The sequence below is a fragment of the Callithrix jacchus genome, chromosome 15, assembly GCF_049354715.1.
Source record: "Callithrix jacchus isolate 240 chromosome 15, calJac240_pri, whole genome shotgun sequence".
NCBI lineage: Eukaryota > Metazoa > Chordata > Mammalia > Primates > Cebidae > Callithrix > Callithrix jacchus.
In genome coordinates, this window is record NC_133516.1 from 42463814 (window position 1) to 42481846 (window position 18033).

At 36.2% G+C, this 18033-nt stretch overlaps 1 protein-coding gene and 1 long non-coding RNA gene across 20 annotated transcripts in view; both read right to left on the reverse strand.

The window, feature by feature from the left end:
- The window catches only part of LOC144579429 (uncharacterized), a 62023-nt gene extending 44690 nt beyond the window's left edge, over positions 1-17333 (reverse strand). Inside the window, exon 1 of the long non-coding RNA XR_013526913.1 lies at positions 1-17333. This exon is cut by the window's left edge and continues 38621 nt beyond it. This is a non-coding gene — a long non-coding RNA (uncharacterized LOC144579429).
- Positions 1-18033, reverse strand: part of FHIT (fragile histidine triad diadenosine triphosphatase) — a 1534178-nt gene that overhangs the window by 986590 nt on the left and 529555 nt on the right. The window lies entirely within an intron of this gene.

Sequence of the window (18033 nt, forward strand, 5' to 3'; positions counted from 1 at the left end):
AATTTTCATATGTTTAGAGATTTTTCTACTGTATTTTTGTTATTGATTTCTAGTTACATTTTATTGTGGTCTGAGAACACATTCTGTAAAAATTTGCTAAGTATTTTTTTGTGGCCTGTGATATGGTCTATTTTGTTGAATGTTCTCTGGTTACTTAAAATAAAAAGTATATTCTGCTATTGTTGGATGGAGTGTTCTATATATTTAAAATAGATTCCATTTCCTGATTGTGATGGTTCCATCTTCTATATTCTTGATTCCCTGTATAGTAGTTCTATTTGTTTTTGAGACAGGACATTGAAGTCCCCAAATATAATTGTCGATTTATTTGTTTCTCTTTCAAGTCTATCAGTTTTTGCTTTGTGTATTTTGAGGCTCTGTTGTTTGATGTGTACATAAGATCATATTGTCTTCCAGGTGGATCCATTCTTTTATCATTATATAGTGTTCCTCTTTGTTTCCAGATATTTTCTTTGTTCTAAAGTCTACTTTTACTGGATACTAGTGTAATAACTCTTGTTTTTTTTAAACATTAATGTTTGTATATGTTTTTCCACCCTTTTACTTTGAACTTAACTAATCATACAATTTGAAATGAGTTTCTGGTAGGCAGCACATAGTTAATGTTCTATTATTCACTCTATTTATCTCTGTCTTTTGATTGTATTTAGATGATTTACATTCAAGAAAACTATTGATAAGTTAGCATTTCGGTATACCATTTTATTACTTTGTTTTCTATTCAATTCCTCTGGTTCTCATTCCACTGTTTCTCTTTTTTGCCTTCCTGTGGGTAACCTAAACATTTTTTCAGATTCCATTTTGATATACAGTATTTTGGGAAGTACTTCTTCATATTGTTTTCATCGTGGTTGCCCTGAGTACTAAAGTCTAATATGTGACTTGTTACATGCTATGTTATCAACATTTAAATAGTTTGAAACTTCAATCCCATTTAAATCTCTTACCATTTCCATTTTTCAATATTATTGAATTATCAGATAGTATTATAATTTTTGTTTAAATCATCAAACATGATTTATAAAACTCAAAGAGAAAATAATAGTTTATTGTATGTATCCACAAATGTCTTTCCAATGTTCTTTCTTCCTTCCTAATCCTCTAAGATTTCATCTTTTATTGTTTCCTTTCTGTTTAAAGAACTTTCTTTAGCCAATTTTTAAGAGTAGCTCTGCTAGAAACAAATTCATTTACTTTTTCTTCATCTGAGAATGTTTTTATTTCCTCTTCATTCCTGAAGTATAGCTTTTCCAGACATAGAATTTACAGTTGATACTTGTTTCAGTATTTGAAAAAAATATTGTGACATTTCCTCTGGACTCCATTTTATGAGAAATCTGCTGTCATTTGAATTGGTATTCCTCTATAGGTAATGTGTCATTTCTCTATTACTGCTTTCAAGATTTTTTTCACTATATTTTATTCTTTAAATATTAATTATGATGTGTCATAGCATAGAATTCATTGGGATTATGTGTGGGGTTCATTCAGCTTCTTGAAGCTGTAGGTTTCTGTCTTTCCCAAATTAGTTAGGTTTTCAGCTATTATTTCTTCAAATACTCATGTTTGTTTGTTTGAGACAGGGTCTCTGTCACCCAGGCTATAGTATAGTTGCACAAACACAGCTCACTGCATGCAGCCTTGACCTCCTAGGTTCAAGTAATCCTCCTGCCTCATTCTCCTGAGTAGCTGGGACCACAGGTGTGCTCCATCATACCCATATAATCTTTAGCTGGAGCTACAGGTGCACACCACCATGCCCAGTTAAATTTTTTTTTAAGTAGAGACAGGGTTTTACTATGTTACCTAGGCTGGTCTCAAACTCCTGAGCTTAAGCAGTATGGCCACCACAGCCTCCCAAAGTGCTGGGATTACAGGTGTGAGCCACCATGCCTGGCTGTCAGCTGATCAAGTATTCTTCTAGTCCCATTATCTGTATCCTCTTCTGGGACTCCAATGACATGAATGTTGGACCCTTTGTCATTGTCCCACAGATTTCTGGGGTCCTGTTCATTTTTCAGTCTATTTTTGATTTATTGTTCTGATTGGCTGGATTCCATTGTTTTGTCCTTGCATTTCATAATTCTATCCTCTTTTATCTTCAATTAATGTAGAATAGTCCAATCTATTGTTAATACTATCCAGCACTATTTTTATTTATATTATTATTTTTTATTTGTAGAATTTTTATTCGGTTGTTTTATAACTTCTATTTCTTTTCTAATATTTTCTATTAAAAATTTTATCCAAAATGTGCAGTTGGTTGATGGGTCATGTGTATGACAGATGCTTTAAAATTATTGTCAGATAATTCCAATATCCTGTTCATCTTGGTGTAGGTATCAGTTGATTGTCTTTCTCATTCAATTTGTGATTTTCTTGGTTCTTGGTATGATGAATAATTTTTTATTGAATGCTGGGCATTTTGTCTATTATAATAGGAGAGGCTAGGTCCTATTTAAGTCTTTCATTATAATAGTCAGTAACCCTGTTAAATTAATCATATGGGTCTTGGGTACTTTTACTAGCTGTGGTTCCAATTGGCACTCCAATTTTTACAGACTTTGAGGTGTTATTTTGGTTTGCTTAATTAATCTAGTGGCAAGGGGCCACTGGTTCCTGCGTCTACCCCACTGCCTTGTGGGGCAGAATTGATTGCCCCACATTGGGCCTCAGGTATCTCTCAGCAGAAGAGGAATATGGTGAGGCCTGCCATCTGCCTCAGTGTCTTTGGGCAGAGAAGGAGAGTCTCTGGCATGTGAGAACAAAGAGGCTTCTAGAATTGGCCACTTTTTGTGGCTGCATCCTTTTTGCTGGTTGTGTCTTCTTGCACAGTGACTCTAGACAGGAAAGGATCATTTGAGGCACACAGAAGAAGAGAGGGTTCCTGGCAGCATCATTTGCTATAATTAACTCTCTTTTACCTGTTCTGCCTGCCCACTTCAGTATTTCTTGGTGGAAAGGGAGAGTCTCAGGACTGACGCAAAACAGAGTCCTCTGGCCCAATGATTTTGGCCAGGCTTCTCATCAATCCCTTTCGTTGGTAGCTTTGAACTTGTCTTATATTTCCAGAGGGATACCCATTCAATCAGAAAAAAAAATCAGTCTCCCTGAGCTTCTTCTTGTTGCCAGGCTTGGAGTTAGGAAACAGTCTGGGTGACCATCTTCTGATGGGTTGGGAGACTCTAAACAATCTGCTACGATGGTAGTCCTCCAGGCCTAGAGCATCAAAGCAGCTCATTCTCATTATCTTTCAGAGTTCTCATTTGGTTGTCTCTTGTACCATTACCAGAGTTGGTAGTTGTTCTTAACAGGGAAGAGCAGGGGAAAATGGGTCTACATCATCTTTTCTGGACCAGATATCTGTTTCTATTGCATATTTCCATTTTAATTTTTGCTATATTTTAATTGCATTTTTCCATTCCTTTTCTGGCAGTTAACCCTTTTATATGTTATTACAATTAATTGTGTACATCCACAGATGTGAAACCCCTTGGTAATTTATCTTTGTATATTTTACAGTGCCTTGAACAAAGCAGATTCTTCCTTAAAGCTACTTAGAAATGAATGAATGTTCATGCATATTTTCTCTGGGGCTATACAATGGAACAAGACCTATCTGTTAAAAGAGTGGTTGTTGGCAGAATGTAAACATGTCCTCACAAATGGATACAGGAATAACAGAGAGAAACTTGCTTAATGTGATTTATAGAAACTTGGTTCAGGACATATGCTCACTTGGTCATTGCTTCCCTCTGGTCATCACAATCATTTTTCAATCATTTTCTGCTTCTAGCAGATCACGACATGTGATTATGTTGTGACAGATTTCCCTACCATTATTTCCTGAAGTCATTACTTCCTTCTAGCTTAAAACCTTGAAAACACAAACATATATATACACACTAATATATACATACATGTATGTTTCGAGCATTCAATTTTTCAGAGAAGGTGGGAAGTTGGGGAACATGTTGCATTTTTTTCTAGAAATAAAACCACCATGTGTCCAATAAAAGATGAGTATAAAACACCCATAGGTAATAACAAATGGCATAGAACAACATCTTTGGGAAATCCCAAATAGACCTCACAGAAACATCACTGAAGATTGCATGTGCGAGCTAGAAGGCCTCAGGCAGGGAATGCAGTGGAATGTAAGACCAGGCCCCTGCTGGGGCTACGAAGTAGAAATGATGGAAAAACAAGCAGGAAGAGACCCTGGGCAATTGAGTTCTCCCACTGAGCAAGAAAGAATTGAAAACGACAGCTTTAGGCAGGAGAAGGATGTATGCCTGACCTCCCATTTAACTATTGTAATCATGCATTGTTATCCATTGGCGAGGTCATTTAAGATTCCTAGTCATTTGTCCCTCATATTTGTGGCACATACTTATCACTGTGTAAGTCTGCTTTTTGACAAACAGAAGTTTTAAGTTTTAATGCAGTCAAATCTCTTACACTGTTTTAAAATGATCTTTCTCTTTGTCTTCAAATTTATAAAGTCCTCTCTCACTCAAGTAGGGATAAATACTGATTTCTATTCTGGGTTTCTAATGATTGATTTTATACATTTATTTATTGCTTTAATACAGCTGGAATTAACGTTAGCATGTGGTGTGAGGAAGACTATAATTCTTCTAACTCTAATGCATTTTCTTGATAAGTAAAAAACAGAGTTTTCTACAGTAGAAAACTCAGCCTAGAAACATGTCTCTCAGTATTCTGAGGCAGGAATGGAGTGAATGAGGGACTTTCCTCAAACCTAAAAACCTCATTCTGTTTTACTGGGGACTTGGGATCACCTTCCTTATTTCTCAGTGTCTCCTCTTTTATGTACAGTAGGGAAACAAATATCCACTGTGTTTCCAAAGAAAAGCCAAGTGCCTAAGCTCCTCAAGTTTTGAGTACATTCTTTACAGAGATTTCCCATTACTGGTTATACCGAATATACAGGCCCTGCTGGTAATTGTGACCAGGAGAAACAGAACTTCTGAAAACAAAAAGTGAGCTCTCAAAGGCTTCACACTTTGTAGGGGTATACTCAGAAGAAAAGCAAGTCCTAGTATTTAGAACACATTAGATGTAACCTCTTAAACTCCAAAGGTCTCTTCAAACCTTACCTATTTAATTTGAAAGCAAGCAGTGTTCCAGTGTTGACATTTCTGATTTGGGGGATGTAGTCAGATAGTAATATTTGGATTAAACAGAGGGAATTTATAGTCTTATTCTAATTAATAAATGGACTTTCAGGGTTCTGAAAATAAAACAACCTCATAATTAGTTGGTAATTAACACAGCGAGAGCTAGTTTGAACTGTCCAACCTGTGCCATATTCTCACAGGTATGCCCACAAAATACAATATTCTATTTAGAATAAATATGTTGCCCACCATTATTCATCCAGCAAGATGTACTGCCCTTTCACTGTAGGCATGAACGTGAAGAGAATTAAAAATGAGTGACGGTCCCTGCTCTCACAAAAGCTGCCAAATTGGGTACACTCACTCAGTGTCACCAAGGAACACAGGGTCAGGTCTCTAGATTATGCTTAACTGGATTGGAAAAGTAGATTACCCTCGGAATGCCCTTGGCAAAAGCTTTCAAAATTTTTCTTTACTCACAAAACCATGTCTTCAGGTAACCTAAACAGAAGTCCAATATATAAGATAGAATAATGGATAAAAGCATGAATTATTTGGTCAGATGAGGACTGATATTCTCAAAATGCTACCCCACTTCCAAAATACACTCTCTCTCTCTCTCTCTTCCTGAAACTTCACAGACTTTCAAAATCTATGCAGTTGATGAACTGACAAATAGAAAAGGGGGAACAGATAGATACAAATGTGATATAATAAGCACAATAGAATGCTAATGTTAGACACCAAGGGGTGGCTACACAGGTGTTCACTATAAAATTACTTCAGCTTTTGTATATATTTAAGTTTTTCATAACATGTTACTGAAAAAACAATCCTGCTCTTGATTCCTGTATCTAAAAGTTCTTAAAGTTTTAGTTGAGTAAATGTGTTCTTAATTGACCCCTTTATCATTATGTCATGTCCCTCTTCATCTTTGGGAAACCTTCTTGTCTTGAAGTCTGCTTTGTCTAATCAATGTAGCCACATTGGCTTTCTAAAAATTATTTCCATAACAAATATTTTTCTTCCTTTTACTTTTAACTCCTTGCTTTGTCATATTTAAAGTGCTTATATTGTAGTCAGCATATTATTGGGTTTTGTTTATTTTGTATCCATATTGACAATTCCTGACTGTTATTAATTGGGACATTTAATCCATTTACATTTAATGTGAGTTGTAATTCAGTTTTAAGACTACCATCTGAATATTTATTTAATATTTGTGCCATCTATTTTTGTTTCCCCTCTTCCTTCCTTCTTGCCTTCTTTTTGTTAAAATATATATTTCTAAAGTTCCCATCTTCATCCCACTATTGGCTTTTACTTATTCCTTTTTGTAGCATGTGTGTGTGTTATGTGTATGTGTGCATGCCTGCTCTAGTACTAACAATATGCATCCTTATCAAAATCTACCTAAAATTAGTATTATACCATCTTAGATAAAATATAAGAACCTGACATTTGTTGCTTCCTTGTCCATTATGCTGTCATGTTTTCCTTCTATTTGCATTATAATCCTTTCAATACTATGTCACAATTTTTGCTTTAAATAGTAAGTTACCCCTTAAGAGCCTAATAGAAAATAAAGAAGGTTTTAATATATATATATTAATCCATATTTGCCATTTCTATGCTTCTCATTCCTTCCTGTTAATCTGTTTCCATTTGCTATCATGTTCTTTTAGGCTAAATGACTTGCTTTAGCATTTCTTACAGTGCAGGTTGGCTAGCAGTACATTTTCTTAAGTTTTGTTCATCTGAAACTTAGGTTTTGTTTATGCAGCCATAAAAAGGAATGAGATCATGTCCTTTGCAGGGACATGGATAGAGCTTGAAGAGATTATCCTCAGCAAGCTAACACAGGAACAGAAAACCAAACACTGCATGTTCTTACTCATAAGTGGGGCTGAACAATGAGAACACATACACACAAGGAGAGGAACAACACACACTGGGGCCTGTTGAAGGCGGCAGATGGTAGGGGTGGGTCAGGGAGTGGGAAGAGGGAGAGCATCAGGATAAATAGCTAATGCATGTGGGGCTTAATGCCTAGGTGATGGGTTGATAGGTACAGCAAACCACCATGGCAAATGTTTACCTATGTAACAAACCTGCACATCCTGCACATATATCCCAGAATTTAAAATAAATTAAAATTTTAAAAAGAAAAAAATGTCATTCCATTGTCTTCTGGATTGCATAGTTTTTATTTAGGAGTCGAAGATAACCCTTGCTGTTGTTCTCCTGTTTGTAAAGTCTCTCCCCTCCTCCCACTCTCAGCAGCTTTTTTCTTTACTTTTGGATTTTCATCAGTTTGGCTGTCATGCATCTAGACATGGTTTTCTTTGTTTTTATCCTGCTTTAGTTTGCTAAACATTTTAAACCTGTGGTTTAATTTTTTCACCATATTTGCGGAAATTTCGTCATTTTTTTAAAACTATTTTTTGTCCTGCCTCATTCTCTCTGTCCTGCCTCATTCTCTCTATCCTCATTTCTTAGGCTCAAATTGTACAAATGTTAGACTTCTTGCTTTTGCCCCACAGGTCACTGAAGATTTATAAATTTTTTCTATTTTTTCCTTCTATTCTTTGGATCAGATGATTTCTACTGATCTGTCTAAAAGTTTACTGACCTTTTCTGTAGTTGCTAATATGTTGCAAAGGCCATTCAGTAAACTTTTAATTTTGGAAATTGTTATTTGCAGTCCTATAATACAAATTTGTTTCTTTTTTACATAGTTTTTAAATAGTTTACATTTGTTTCTCTGAGATTTTCCATATCTTCATTTTATGTCACCCATCCACCCCCTTTTTTTTTTGAGACAGAGTCTCACTGTTTCACCCAGGCTGAAATGTAGTGGTGGAATCTCATGGTTCACTGCAACCTTCTGCCTCCCAGGTTCAAGCAGTTCTCTGCCTCAGCCTCCCAAGTAGCTATGATTACAGGTGCCCACCACCACACCTGGCTAACTTTTGTATTTTTAGTAGAGACAAGGTTTCACCGTCTTGGCCAGGCTGGTCTCAAACTCCTGCCCTTGTGATCCACCTGCCTCAGCCTCCTGAAGTGCTGGGATTACAGGTTTGAGCCACCACACCTGTCCCCTCTTGAATCTTCCATTGTTAGAACTAATCTATTTCAGTGTTGTCCTTAGTCACAGCCTTATGGTAGTGTATGGGTCTTACTCCTGAGGCTGGCCTTTCTAGAGTTTCAACTGAATGCCTAGATGCTTGGGGAATTCTGCCCTCTCAGACTAAGAATTCCAATGTCTCCCATCTCTGGGCGACCACTGTCATCTTTATTCGGCTCTTGGTCCCATGGTGCACCCTCTGTGCTAGGCCTCATGCAGTCTTGTCCCGCTTATGCATAGTCAAGCCTTCAGACAATGACCTGCAAAGAAACCTCCATGGACACTATCTCCACATGCCCTACCTCGTGCATTTCTCTTTTATTCAGTACCCTATTCTTCTAATTCTAGTCCCTCAGCAGCATCAAAGCACAAACTGTCTTTTCAGTTCATTGAAACAAGCATGGAACGCTTGGCTCCACCTCCTTGCTCTCCGGTCCAGTGAATGCACCTCTAGGTAGAAAACCAAGGTGAATGCAAGGCTTGCCTCAGGGTTTTACCTTGTTTTAAGGGTCACAGCCCCTCATGGCCTGTTAGCCAATTTCTGAAAACAGTTGCTTCATACATTTTATCTAATTTTATAGTTATTCATGAAATGAGGACAAGAATGATACCAGTTACTTTGCTATGGATTGAAAATTAAAATGCTTTAGTATCTCTCTCCACTACCACAATCAACACTTGAACTTTATAAATGACACTATTTATTCTACCACCTGCTACTAAATGATGAATAATAATTATGAAATAAGTTGCTGAGGCTTCCTGCTTACTCCCTTACCTCTGACTGATAGCTAATGTCTCTGCCCAGGAACAAAAGAGGCCAGAGAATAAAGAGGAAGCTCAAGTTCTCCCATATTTTCTCTTTCCAAAAGTTACAAAGGGTAGGAAAATAGTTTCACAAAGAGGTTTAGAAATTACATGAAAATTATAATGGTTCTGATTCACCAGCTTCCAATACCATCATCACAACCAGCCCATCCTCAGTGGTAATTATGTATTGGTTGCACCTGATACCTAAGCATTAGTTCACTCTTTTTCACAATAAATCACATCTGTGTCTATGACAGACTCTGACCTTAGCTCGAAAAAGAACTTACCAATACCAACAGCATTTTTTGTTAATAATGACACTGGCTTTCAAATGCATCTGGTTTAGAATAAACTTCCTTTGTACCATTTTTAGCTTCTGTGCTTTTGAATAAAGGTTCAACCACAGCAAATTGAATTCTTAGAAAGAGGACTACAATAAGTAAGCATTAAGCAGCACTCCGTTTTGAAAGCAGGAGAGAGTATATGTTTAGAAATGTTCAAGGATTAGTCTGGTTCTTTTTCAAGTTTTTATTTATTGATTTTATCTTAACAGCAAAATACAATACCCGGCTAGAGCCTTTAAATACAGATCAACAAACACACTGTAGCTTAAGTGTATCATTCTTCTAAGATCACCACAGACAAGAGAAGGTGGCTCCCAACTTGTCACAAGCTAAATACATTTAAGAGGAGCAAATGGGAATAGCAGCTAAAGATGAGGGACAGGGCAATTTGAGGCATCAGATGCTCCCTTTCAGGTTGCTGAGATGTTTCCAAATTGTTCCTGTAGTTGCATAGCCAAAGTGATATAATTTGTTTTCTTAGCTTTTTCAATCCCTCTGAATGTTAAAACACACTTTTACCTCGTTTGTTTTTATTGTGTGTATTTGACAATCCTTTGGTGGTGTGGAACTTAAATCATCACTTTCCAGAGCAAGAAGACAAAGGCTGACGCTTCTGATAGAGAAAGCTGCAATCTGGAAAGGTCAGTGATTGGAGGGACAAATGGATGATTGGCAACACCGCTAGGTTTATTCTTTATTTGTTCAACATATTTTCATTGAATTAGGGTACAGAGGTAGACAAGTTAGAAGCAGTCTCTCTCATTATGGAGTTACAGTCTACCAGAAGTGAGAGTGGAGGACTCCAAGGTAGACAAAAACGCCTAATGTGTCACCCAGAGAACATAACCAAAAATGAGTTATCCAACAACTTAATACAGCTGCTATCTGCAGTTATGTAGAAAGCAGGTAAGATAAGAAGAGGCCTAAAGCCTCTCCTGGACAATCTTGGGAGATCAAATAGGCTTTGATCTTGACTGCCCCCTGAGAATTCTCATCTATAATCTTCAAGTGAAAGAAGGAACAAGGAGGTGCCATTGTGTTTCACCATAAGAACTCGTTTAATTTTTCAATTAATTTTTTTTCTTTTAGTGGGCATAATTTTTTTTTTTTTTTGAGACAGGGTCTCATCATGTTGCCCAGGCTGGAGTGACGGCACCATCTTGGCTCGCTGCAACCTCCGCCTCCTGGGTTCAAGGGATCTTCTCTCCTCAGCCTCCAGATTAGCTGGGATTACAGGCATGTGCCACCATGCCCAGCTAATTTTTGTATCTTTTTGGTAGAGATAGGGTTTTGCCATGTTGCCCAGGCTGGTTTCGAACTCTTGGGCAAAGTGACCTGCCCGCCTTGGCCTCCCAAAATGTTTATATTACAGGCATGAGTCACTGTGCCCAGCCAATTTTTTAATTATGTAAATTAAAGGGGTACAACTGCAGTTTTGTTATTTGTATATACTGTGTAGTGGTGAAGTCTGGGCTCTTAACGTAATCAATAACTAAACAGTGTACCTTGTACTACCTCACTCCCCTCCCATCGTGTCACCATTCTGAGTCTCCAGTGACTACTATTCTACACTCTGTATACATATACACATCATTTGGCTTCCACTTGGTATTTAACTATGTTTCTGAGTTTATTCACTTAAGATAATGGCCTCCTGTTCCATCCAGTTGCTGTAAAAGACATGATTTCATTCATTTTCTGTGGCTGAATAGTATTCTATTATATATACATATGTATATACACACATATATAAACACACACATATACATACATAAAATGTGCTGTGTGTGTATAAATGTGTATATGTATATACATGTGACCTCTGTGTGTATATATGTGTATGCATATATATATGTATATGGGTGTCTATATACACATGGAAGAGTTTCAGTAGGAATGAGTATCAGTTCTTCTTTGCACATTTTGTAGAATTTGGCTATGAAGCCATCTGGTCCTGTACATTTTGAAGGGAAGGGTTTTAAATTATTAATTCGATCTTACTACTCAATATTGGTTTGATTAGGATTTCTATTTCTTCCTGATTCAATCTGGGGGGATAATATGTTTCCAATAATTCATCAATTTTCTCTACATTATCTAGATTGTGAGTGTATATTTCTTCATAGAAGTCTCTGATGCTTTTTTATATTTCTATGGTAGCATTTGTAATATATTCTTTTTCATTTCTGACTTTTATTTGGATCTTTTCTCAGTATAGCCAGAGGTTTATCGATTTTGTTTATCTTTTCAAAAAACCAACTTTTTGTTTCACTGATCTTTGGTATTGTTTTCTTGGTTTTCATTTTATTTATTTTTTATTTTTAAGAACCATTTTTATCATTGAAACAGACAAAACTGCCTTATGCTTGTTTTAGCCTTGTTTTCTGGTTAAAGAAGACCTGAACCAGATACAAATTCACCATATTTCCCTTCAAAGACCCTTATCATAAAAGCTACTAATATGCATACTTTGGCATATAAAATCACATTTGCTAAATCTTTTTTTCTCCTTAAATGCAATTCTATTTTCATCTAGCAACTGCATGTTATTATAGAGGTCAATTCAATGGGTTAATAAGTAGGAGAAAAGAAACATTTATTGAAGAATCACAATATATATTCCATTGTATATCGCTATTCAATAGAATGCAAAATTAGCAAATATCAGCCCTACAATGTGACCATGTGACTGACAGATTTTCCTGTAAGTAGTTACCAAAATGCCATCAAAATTTAGGGTCTGACAATTTCCAGGCCTTATCCTGACCTTCTTGATTCAAGTTGCAGAAATGAAATCAGTTATCCAAGAGAAAAACTGGGATAGAAATAGGGGCTAACAGATTATGATCTTAAGCTGAAAAATACAGAGCTCTCAGTTTCAAAGATTTACCATTTACAAGTGTCCCTAATTTAGACCCAAGAGTGGCTCCAGCCTGGGCATAACTGCTGTCTGTAATCGGGGGGACAGACAGCTCTTTCTTTTTAAGAACAAGATTTAACATTTGTTTTGTCTGCTCTCTCCACAAGCTCTTCCTGAAACATATCTGTGGCATAATAAATGTCAACTTGTTTTCCATATTAAGGGCTTTTGTGCTCAAAGGTAACTACTTTTGGTCCTTAAGAAAAACAACAACAACAACAACGTGGTTTGCAAACTTTCATGTGTAACAACACCAAAGCACTAATAAAGTCAATAATAATAATGCTAATAGGTACTTACTTGGGCCAGGTACTTTGCTAAGCTCTTTTCGTTCATAATCTCATTTAATCTTCACAATTCCTACATGGCTTAGTATTTCCTGCAGACCCTTTGAACACTGACATAGAAATCTGCCCTACTATTTCAAGTATAGGCAGAATTTGGCAATGCAAGAAAAGACAAAGGGATAACAATCTTTCCATTTGGAAAAAGCAACTTCAATCCTTACAAAGTCCTATCCATTTTAGAAAGAGGTCAATGAAGCTGTCTGTCATAATTGTAGAAGTTATATCTGCTTACTGTACCCAATTTGAGAATTACAGCAAAACATTTAAAAAAATCACAGTCTATCACTTAGAGATAACCATTGATAGTGTTTTGATATTTGCCAGTCTTATTTATACATCTGCCTTCTAATATTGGTGTTTATTTTTTAAATCAAATTTAGATTATATAGCAATGCAATTTTCCCATATTGTTAGATATAATTTTTAAAAGATTTAAAATACTACCTTATGTACCATAATTTATTTAACAATTCCACAGTTTACTGACAGGTAATTTAGAATACTTAATTATTCTATAAATACTATAATACCAAAGTATAATAATGAATTTTTTCTGCATCTCTATTTCTTTAAGAAAGATTTCGAAAAATGAGATTACTAGATCAAAAAACTTAAAAATATTCTTTTTCTAGGGAGGATATCCCATGCACAATTCCACCACCTTTGCCAACTAGTTGAAAATAATGTTTTTTTTTTTGCATCTTTTAAATTGTTATATAATGGTGTTAGATTGCATTCTTCTGAAACTCCTTTTTAAAGTATCTTTACTCAACATATTTTATAGTTATTCTTGTTAATATATGTTGTGCTTATTCATTCTCTTTTTGCTTTTCAAAAATTGTCTCTTAGTTGAATTTTTAATAAACTTTATTAAACTATTGGTGAAAATGTATGTTTTACTGAATTATCAAAAAGATACTGTTGTATGTTGCACACATTCCCCTTGGCACATGGGCCATGGGAGGTACATGTCTTCAGCTATTCTGGATGATCACACTCTATTCCACAGTGGCTATACCAGTTTGTTCCGCGAATGATAATCTTCATTGCTCTATAACCTCACCAACACCTACAATTATTAGATTTATTTTTTCTTTTAATTTTGACAATTGACTAAATGTAAAAAGCTATGCTGTGCCGATTCCGGAAGGCATTCTCTGATTACTTTTGTAGTTGTACATTCTTCCATTCATTAATGGAAGAATTCATTAATGTTGCTTCTCCAATTTATGTTTGTTCAGAATAGTCATTTTTCTATTGATTTTTACTTCTGATTACTTTGTATTAACTATTTATACATTTCATATTAATTTTCTACTATGAAACGTTCTGCAAATATCAGCATAACCTGAACAATGTTGCCTCAATTAACATTTTCCTGGTAGAATGACTCTTGGATTTTGAAATCCAAATTTCATCATCTATTTTTCTGCCAGTGTTCATGTAGCAAAACTTTAGATTTATGATACCAAACTCTGCAAAACTCTTAATAAAAAATAGGAAAATCCTCAAGATCTTTTCAAAATGCATTCAGTAGAACATCAGAATAATATATAGATATTTTGAAAAGCAAGCTGTGTGACAACACCCAAAACACCCATTTTGGAAGTTGCTGATGTTAAAAGGCCATCATACCATCAGCGTGAGCCAAACTCGGCCACCAGGCACTGGAGCACATTTCCCAGTGCCTTCTCCATTTGACTTTTCTTTTTGCTTATTTTTGAAATCCCCAAAGAGTTGAGAAAACACTGAAGACAATTGTAGAGAAGAAAACCAAACTAGTGAGAATAGCTACTACATACAAAGCCAACATTTTATAACAAATGTAGAAGTGATCAAATACATAACGCTTTTAAGTACCATTTTTTCGGTACAGGCAAACCTTGTTTTACTGCACTCTGCTTTACTGCGCTTCATAGATAACGTGTTTTTACAAGTTGAAGGCTTGCAGCAACTCTGCATCTAGCAAATCTATTGGCACCATTTTTCCAATAGCATGTGTTCATTTCATGTCTGTATGTCACAGTTAGGTAATTCTCCCAATATTTTAAAGTAATTCATTATGATTATGTCTGTTGTGGTGATGTGTGATCAGTGATCTTAGATGTTACTACTTTAAGTGTTATGCGGCACCATGAATTGTGCCCAATATAAGATGGTGACCTTTATCAATAAATGTTTGCATGTGTTCTGGCTGCTGTACTGACCAGCCATTTTCTCATCTCTTTTTCCCTCTCCTCAGGATTCCCTATTCCCTGAGATACAACAATATTGAAATTAGGCCAATTAATAAGCAGACAATAGCTTCTAAGTGTTCACGTGAAAGGAAGAGTCCCATGTCTCCCCTGTAGATCAAAAGTTAGAAATGATTAAGCTTGGTGAGGACGGCAAGTCAAAAGCTGAGCTAGGATGACAGCCAGGCCTTTTGCACCCAACAGCCAAGTTGTGAATGCAGAGGAAAAGTTCTTGAAGGAAATTAAAAGTGCTACTTCAACGAACACACAAATGATAAGAAAGTGGAACAGGCGTGTTGCTGATAGGGAAATCTGAGTGGTCTGGATAGAAGATCAAACCAGCCACAACATTCCCTTAAACCAGAGCAAGTACCTGACTCTATTCAATTCTATGAAGGCTAAATGAGGCAAAGAAGCTGCAGAAGAAAAGTTTGAAGATAGCAGAGGTTGATTCATGAGGTTCAAGGAGAGAAACCATCTCCAGACCACAAAAATGCAAGGCAAAGCAGAGGTGCTTATGTAGATGCTGCAGCACATTATGCAGAAGATCTAGCTAAGATAACTAATGAAGGTGGCTACACTAAACAGTAGATTTTCAATAGAGATGAAACAGCCTGCTATTGGAAGAAGATGCCGTCTAGGACTTTACTAGTTAGAGAGAAGTCAATACCTGGCATCAAAGCTTCAAAGAACAGGCTGATTCTTTTGTTAGGTGCTAGCGCAGCTGGTGACTTTAGGTTGAAGCTGGTGCTGATTGACCATTCTAAAAATGCTAGGGCCCTTAAGAATGATACTACATCAACTCTTCCTGTTCTCTGAAAAGAAACAAGAAAGCCTGGATGACAGTATATCTGTTTATAGCATGGTTTACTGAATATTTTAAGCCCTCTCTTGAGACCTATTGCTCAGAAAACAGATTCCTTTCAAACTATTACTGCTCACTGAAAATGTACCTGCTCACCCAACAGCTCTGATAGAGATGTACAAGTAGATGAATGTTGCTTTCATGCCTGCTAACACAGCATCCATTCTGCAGCCCATGGGTGAATGAGTAATTTTGACTTTCAAGTCTTATTATTTAAGAAATACATTTGTAAGATTATACATGGTGATTTATCTGATTAATCTGGGCAAAGTAAAATGGAAACCTTCTGGAAAAGATTCACCATTCTGGATGTCATTGAGAACACTCATGATTTATGACAGGATGTCAAAATATTAGCCTGAAAAGGTGTTTGGGAGAAGTTGATTCCAACTCTCACGGATGACGTTGAGGGGTTCAAGGCTTCAGTGGAGGTAGGAGCTGAAGATGTGGTAGAAATAGCAGGAAAACTACGATCAGAAGTAAACCTTAAAGATGTGACTTGAATAACTGTAATCTCATAATAGAACTTGAATGAATGAGGCGTTGCTTCTTATGGGTAAGCAAAGAAAATGGTTTCTTGAGATAAAATCTACTCCTGAAGAATATGTTACGAACATTGTTGAAATGACAACAGACACTTTACAATATTACATAAACTTAGTTGATAAAGCAGCAGCAGGGTTGGAGAGGATTCACTCATTTTGAAAGTAGTATTATTATGTGTAAAATGCTGGCAAACAGCACTGTATGCAACAGAGAAGTCATTTGTGAAAGTGAGAAGCCACCGATGTTGCAAACTTTATTGTTTTCTTATTTTAAGAAATTGCCACAGCCACCTCTGCCTTAAGCAACCACCAGTCTGATCAGTCGGCAGCCGTAAATATCAAGACAAGACCTTCCTCCAGCAGAAAGATTACTTCCTGAAGGCTCAAATGATCACCAGTATTTTTTAGCAATCAAATATTTTTTAAATTAAGGTATGTAGTCTTGTTATAATGCTATTGCATACTAGACTACTATGTAACATAAACATAACTCTTAAATTCACTAGAAACTAAAAATGTGTGTGCCTTGCTTTATTGCAATATTCACTTTATTATGGTGGTCTGGAAGTGAACATGCAATATCTCTGAGATGTAGCTATGCCTGTATTTTAAGTCCCAATGTGACAGTTATTGTTCAACTACAGTTATTTTACTGTGCGCTACTTACTTCAGGAAATTGACTGGGGGGTTGGTTTGACATATAACACAATGTCATTCTTTCCCATTTAAATAAGGGCAAACTGTCTCTTGGAAATCATTTTTGGGTAAAACATCTGATCATCAGGAATGAATAACTAACATCAAATAAGGGGTGTCTATATATTTTTTTTCTCAGCATGTTCCTTATCTTTTGTTTGTTTGCTTGTTTGTTTTATGTTTTTACATGTCTCATTTAATCCTGGAAAAAAATGCTATAAAGTAGCAAATTGATTCTGTTTTACAGATGAGGGTACTGAGATTCTTGAGATAAAATATGTATGTAAACAGTATAATAGTAACTCTTGGTAGACTGTGAAAAGAGAGGTTGAATTCTGGAAAATATGTGTATAAATGGAATGAATGCTGGTTCTTAGAGTGAAGAAGAGCATGTAGAATGAAACTTTGCAAATCCTTATTGGCCCATATGTCACAAGGTGGAGATGTCACCATTTTCTTTATGGCTCCAGATCAAGCAATCTCTTGAAGAAAAGTAAGCTGGCTTTGAGTAACCTTCAAACTGAGTGTACCAGACCAATCCAGAAGACAGCATAATGGGTTTCTTTCTCCTGTCCATTTTAGTATCTTAAGTACCAGCAGATAGAAGGTCCAGAAAAAGAAAGAGGATGACATTGCAGGGGAGGCGGAATTTTATCTCTTAGGGTTTTTTTAGCTGGGCCTGAGGGCTGAATTGACATAAGACAGATCAGCAGGAGGAAAGCATACAAATTTAATTAATTCAGGTTTTATGTGCACACAGGAGCCTTCTTAAGGAAATGAAAACCCAAAGACAGAGTTAAGAGTTGAACACCTGTGTACTCAATTGGGCAAGGAATAGAAAATTGTGAGTATGCGACAAAGCCCCGGGGGCTTGGGTTAGGGAGGAGGTTAATTGGATAGAGAAATAACTAGGAAGATAAGGGTTACTTTAGCAATGTTTGTTTGTTCAGATTTCTCTCAGCGTCAACTTCTCTTCTTTG